The sequence below is a fragment of the Loxodonta africana genome, chromosome 7 (assembly GCF_030014295.1).
Source record: "Loxodonta africana isolate mLoxAfr1 chromosome 7, mLoxAfr1.hap2, whole genome shotgun sequence".
NCBI lineage: Eukaryota > Metazoa > Chordata > Mammalia > Proboscidea > Elephantidae > Loxodonta > Loxodonta africana.
The window spans coordinates 68,826,991-68,833,743 of record NC_087348.1 but is presented as its reverse complement, the minus strand read 5'-3'; positions in this window follow the sequence as shown (position 1 = coordinate 68,833,743).

Below are 6,753 nucleotides of genomic sequence, written 5' to 3'. Positions count from 1 at the left end.
AGAAGGGCAGTCCTCAAGTTCACCCTGAGATAGAACAGAAGCATGACTGGATCCCAGATCCTCCCTCCCTGCCGGGGGTCTGTCCCTATGTAGCACACTGCTGTCAGAGTCCAGGAGCCTAGAAGCTGAGCAGGGCAAAGCCACACTGTTCTTCTCAGGAGTAGCTGCTGGAAAGAACCAAGCAAGGCTGTCTACAGTAGCATTTTTAAAGTAATGAAAAATTGGAAACGTCCAAAATATCCAACAACAGAGACTTGATTAAATAAATGATGCTACGGCCATACCACAGAATGGTATGTGGCCATTAAAAATAACTTATTTATATAGGAAAATGAGAAAAGCAGTGCATATACAGTATAATTCCAGCATTATAAAAAGAAGTATATATGCGTATGTACATAATACATATATGTGTGTGTGTGTGTACATATATAATTTATTGAAGGAGCCCTGGTGGCACAATGGTTAATTGCTTGGCTACTAACCGGAAGGTTGGTGTTCAAACCCACCCAGCGGCTCTGAGGAAAAAAGATCTAGGAATCCACTTTCATAAGATTACAGCCTAGGAAAGCCTAGGCAGTTCTATTCTGTCCTGTAGGGTCTCCCTGAGTCGGAATCGACTTGATAGCATCTCACAACAATCACTTACTAAACTTTTACCGTGATCCAGGCACTGTGCTAATCACTTTAAACGTATTATCCAATTTAACCCATACATCAGCCATCTGGTGTAGGTTCTATTATTATTTGTATCGTACAAAGAAGCTGTGGCACAGAGATGACACACATCTCTGTAAATGGCAGAGTACATATTTGAACCCAGGAGGTCCGAATTCCAGAGGTCTTGCCCTAAACCACTACACAAAGGTTAAAAAATAGAAAGACCGGCAAGATACTCAGTCATCCTAGGTAGTGAGATCACTATCTAGTAGTGAGTTTTATCATCTCATTTTGTTTTCCTGTATTACTTTTTAATCAGAAAAATACGTATAAAGTCATGTTTATGAAGAATTTTTAATGATATGGAGAAAAGCAGAAGCCCAAGTTGTGCATATATGATCTAACTAAGTAAAAATAAAGAGTAGTTAGGCAATCTGGAAGAAAGAGTTAGCTATTACAGGAAGGCTGAGAGTCAAGGTCAATACATAGAAAATGCCTATGACTCTCTCGATCACTCTGGTTGAACTGTGATGACTGCTTTGTCTCTTTCCTCCCTGAAACAGCTTTCCAAAGAGAAATGTACCTACTGCTCCAAGGTTGTTGAGCCCCAAGAATTGAGGAATTGAGCTCCCTGTAGCACCCAGGCCTGGTTTATAAAGCTCCAAACTGGTCTTTCTTTTATCCAGGACTGTGACTATGCTGTATTAAAGATTTGTAAGCATTCAAAAAATACCAAAACAGAATAACCAAGCTGAAAGAGAGAAGAGGGAAGCCCTTTCTTCAAATAATAGGCTAAATTATCTCCAGCCTCCGGAATAAGAGGGCAGAGCTTCAAATGCAGCTGTATGGATGTAGGTTAGACAGCTGGCAGAACCCAATTATAAGACAAGGGAGACAGCTCCTAGGAAGCTTTTTAAAATGCAGTGGTTTATAGGCCTGTCCCTGTCCCACAGAATTACAGTTTCAGGAGAGAACTGAAAGGAAATGCTTTGTGATTGCAATCTTCCCTCCTGTGTCCCAAGGGGCAAGGAATGCTTCTGTCTCAAGCAGGCACAACACCCAATGGTCTGGTGAGAACAGATAAGGTTTTCTTCACTGGGGCACTCTGGAGCCCTGGAGACAGGGCGGGTGAGACACAGTGTCCTAGAAAGTTAGATCTAGAAGGGGCCTGAGAGATCTTCTGTTGTAACCACCTATATAAGTCAGTGATGGGGCAGCAGGGGGTCCAATAAATACTACTCCTCTACCTCATCCAAGTTCTGAACCAGGTGAAAAATAAGACATAGGAGAACAACAGATGGAGAGACAAATGTCAGCTTTATTACCGCCAAAAGCTAGGTTAGAGGATTGGTTTAGATGTGAGGGCCAAATGGACTTATACTCTTCCCCAGAATAAACTTATCTTGTTACCTGGAAAAACTTCAGGCCTCATTTTATGGGGATCTGCTTCCGTAAAACTTGTGGTATAGAAGAACATACTTGCCCCCTTTAGTCAAACTGGCTCCAGAAGAGAACAGGGGGAATTATACTGAGCACATACAGATCACTCTTCCAACCCACTATCAGACAGCTCATACCTTCTCCAAGAATGAATAAAGAGTGGGGAGAGAGTCAATGAGTAATATTCTAGTGATTTTCAAATTTTAGTGGCCATCAGAATCAGCTGGTTCTGTTTATTAATGCATAGATTGCTGGTATTGGTGAAGAATACTGAAATTCCCGTGGACTGCCAGAAGAATGAACAAATCTGTCTTGGAAGATGTACAGCCAGAATGCTCCTTAGAAGCAAAGATGGAGAGACTACGTCTCACACACTTTGGACATGTTATCAAGAGGGACCAGTCCCTGGAGAAGGACGTCATACTTGGTAAAGTAAAATGTCAATGAGAAAGAGGAATGCCTTCACCAAGATGGATTGACACAGTGGCTGCAACAACAGGCTCAAATATAGCAACGACTGTGAGGATGGCGTGGGACTGGGCAGTGTTTCATTCTGTTGTACGTAGGGCCGCTCTGAGTAGAAAATGGCTTGACGGAGCCTAACTACAACAACCACCACCACCGACCTAGAACCCAGATTCAGTATATCTGGAGTAGAGTCTGATAATGTGTTTTTTAACAAGTTCCCTTTTTTTTCCCCCCAGGTGATGCTGGTGCAGCTTATCTAGGAAGGAGACTTTGAGAACCACTGCTCTGAGGAAATCTCTCTACCTGAAAACGTAAGGAATTCAGAATAAGTATTGCTCTTGATTGTCTGACTTGTTTGGTTGCCAGTGATAGAAACCCAGCTCAAATTGAAATAAAAAGGAATTTATTGGTTCGTGTAACTAAATTAAGATATAGCAGTAGATCTAACTTCAAGCATGACTAAAGAGACTCAGATGATGCCTTCAGGACCGTTTCACTATATCTCTCAGCTGTTTTGTTCTATATGGCTCTAGTCTTAAGTACAGTTTCCCCTGATGTTGGCAAGATGGCTGCACTTAACATTCTGTCCCCTAAAGCTAGGGTTTTCCAAACTTCAGCACGAAGCAGAGTCACCTGGAGACCTTGTTAAAATACAGACAGTTGGGCCCCACCTCCTGAGTTTCTGCTTTTGCGAGTCTGGGGTGAAGCCCAAACATCTCATTTATAACAAATTTCCAGGTGATGTTGATGCTACTGGCACCACATTTTGAAAACCACTGCTCTAAGCAACTCCTAAAGAAAAGATTCTCTTTCACAACTCTTTCTTCCCACACCATTATTTCCCCCAACCCCAGGGAAAAAAAAAAAAAAAAAAGCCTGGAATTGAATAGTGTCCCCCCAGAATTCATGTCCACCCAGAACCTCAGAATGTGACCTTATTTGGAAAGAGGGTCTTCGCAGATATAATTAGTTAAGGATCTTTAGATTGTATCATACTAGATTTAGGGTGGTTCCTAAATCCAATGATTAGTGTCCTCATTGGAGAAGAGAAGACACAAAGACATGCAGAAGGAAGAAAGCCATATGAACATAGAGGTAGAGATTCAACTTATGCTGCCACAGGTCAAGAAACATCAGGCGCCACCAGAAGCTGGAAGGGCCAAAGAAGGATTCTCCCCTAGAAACTTCAGAGGGAGCATGGCCCTGCCAACAGTTGAATTTTGGACTTCTGGCCTCCAAAACTGTGAGAGAATAAATTTTTGTTGTTTTAAGCCACTAAGTTTATGGCAATTTGTTATGGCAGCCTTAGGAAATTAACTGGGCTTGAATTGGCCCAGTTTGAGTTGCATGACCATCTTCGAACCACTAACTGTCCTTATGTCTTTCTTGACCAGGCTTGAGTGATAAGTCTGCTCTTGCAGAATCTGGTGGTGGTAACCCCACATGAGACTTGTGGACTGAAAATGGACAAAGGCTAGAGACACAAGGAATATGAAGGTGTTACCAGAAGAATGGTGAATGGGTGATGGGGAAGCACAAACAATGATGTCATCTCTACCCTTTGTTGTATAGATCAAGAAACTAAAACCCTGAAAGGCTAAGTGACTGCCCTCTTTTCTCATTTAGAAGATAAAAGTTTTTCCAAAGGATAGCTTGGGGCAGTAGAAAGAGCATGAATTTTGAAATAAGATGACCTGATTTCAAGTCCCATGCTCACCACAAACAAACTGAGTGGTTTGGGGCAGGACACTAAAACCTCTTCGAGCCTTTTAGTCAGTTCAAATGGGAATACCAATAACACCTACCTGAAGGGTGGAATGAGGGTAATGCCTTTTGAATTTTAAACTGGGTAAATGTTTACCTATTTGGAAAAATTAACTATTTAAAAGCATCTTAAAATGAATGTAAAAAAAAAAATTTATATTCAGAAATTCACTTGAGGTAGTTATTTCAAAAACACAGTTATTTTTTTAAAGTTAGGTATAATTATAATTGTGAATTTCTATAAATACAAATTGCCACATATCCAAAAAGTATGTATCAACAGCCACCTTCAGCTTTAAAAAGGTATAGACCATGTGTTAATTAAAAAGAATGTAGGACAGGGAAGGTTTTTGAGGAGCGCAAAGTCACACTTTAGGGGCTTTAGAAGCTCTCATTATAAATAACATCCTCCATGTCCTAACTTGCTATTGTCTCGTGTGCACTACGTACTTAGCCATGTGAGGCAGATACTAGTATCATCCTAATTTTACAGGTAAGGTGACAAACTCAGGAGATGAAGGGATCAGCTAATGCTCACTTAAGTAGAACCTAAATTTGATCCAGGGCTGTCTGACCCCAAAGCAAGATATATGTCAACAACCCCTCAGTGATACTCATCAAAGATGTAGGCCTTGATAAGAACTTTGAATAAGGGGTCACAGCTTAGAGTCACAATACCCCAAAGTCCAGGCCTGAAAGTACCCGAGTGAGGAGAAGGAAATGCCATTGTCTTTGGTCCCTCTGCACAGATTTTCATGCCAGAGACAAAGCATAGGGACCAGCAAGGGAGATCTACTTGACCAACATCTTACTGTCGCTGGGCCATGCCAGCTCCTAAGCCATAATATGGGGTAAAAAAAAAACCAAAAAAAACCAAAACCCATTGGTTAAGTCAATTCTGACTCACAGCGACCAGGTAGGACAGAGTAAAAGTGCCACATAGAGTTTCCAAGATTGTAAATCTTTACAGAAGCAGACTGCTCCATCTTTCTCCTATGGAACAACAGATAGGTTTGAACTGCTGACCTTTCCATCATCAGCCGAGCGCTTTGACCACTTTGCCACCAGGGCTCCTTTGGCATATAATACAAGGAAGGAATATATTAAAAGCTGATTGGGAAAATATTTTTTGACAAGCACCTCTTGTATGCACTAAGCTGAAAGTTCTTGAAGATACAGATCGTTTCACGTTGCAGTCCCTAGCTCAGTGCCTGGCACATAGATGCTTCTCAGGAAATGTTTACTAAGTGAATGAATGGACCAACAGTTGGGCAGCATTGGGTGAAGTAATGCAGGAAGTCTAAAGAAGTATAGTATATAGCCCCATATTATAACTCAGTGGAGAAGACAAGATGAAAATAGCACAATATTTAGACGAGAGTAGGAGACAGGACTATACATAAGGCCTCAGTGCCAAATGGAGGCTTCGCTGCGGGAGGAAAATAACTCTGTAGGCTGGAATGAAAGGAAGGTGGCATCTGGCTAGGCAGAGACAAAGAGGAGGGCATTCCAGAGAAGACAATCTCTAGTGGAGATGTAGAATAAGCTCGATATCTTGATGCAGGGGAAAGAACTACAAGGTTTGGAATTCAACAGGACCAAGGTTCGAATCCCAAATATATCTTTTATTGGTGGGCACAGTTATTTAACCCCTCTGATAAGGATAAATACCTCAAAAGGCCATTGTGATAATTAAGCAAGCTAATTGTATTGAGTACCTAGGCTAGTGTCTAATTCTAATAGATGTTCAGTAAATGCTACTCCCCTTCTCGTCACACACCAGGCCCAATACTCCTCACCCCAACAATGGCAACAAGTGATAGTGAAGAAAGTGTGCTGGCTGGAACATTTTGAGAGATCTGTGGGGCTAAATTCTAAGAAATAGACTGGGAGGAGAGGTAATATGGGATTGAAGAATGTGACTTCAGAGCCACACTGAGATATTTGAACACTATGCCCGCCACTGGTGACCACTTTAGACTATTGATCTTCAGGATCTCACCCTTTCTTGAATGCCTGCTAAAGCCAGATCAGAAAGAAGGAATGCTATGGAAAAGAAAGAGGAGAAATATTTTTCTCTATGTTCCTGAGATCCCCCAGATCTAGAGCCGGTTGGAGAATGATGGGGAAGCTGGGGTCCCCAAACAGTATGCAGCCCCTCTCTGGGGCATGGAACTAGACAAAGCTGGATGGAGCAGACTCTGTGAGGAAGCTTCTCCATTGCTGCCCCATGACCTCGCCTCAGCCTCTATCAGTCACTCCCACAGCCAGTGTGGTTGCCAACCCAAGGTCCAAGCCTGAGACACACAAACCTCTCTCCTAGTCTGGATTTTGGTTTCTCTCCTTGGCTTCACTCCTACTGACTCTCCACTTGTTTTCGTCTCTGTTTCAGTCTTTCTGTCCCTGTCTCAGTTGTTCTCG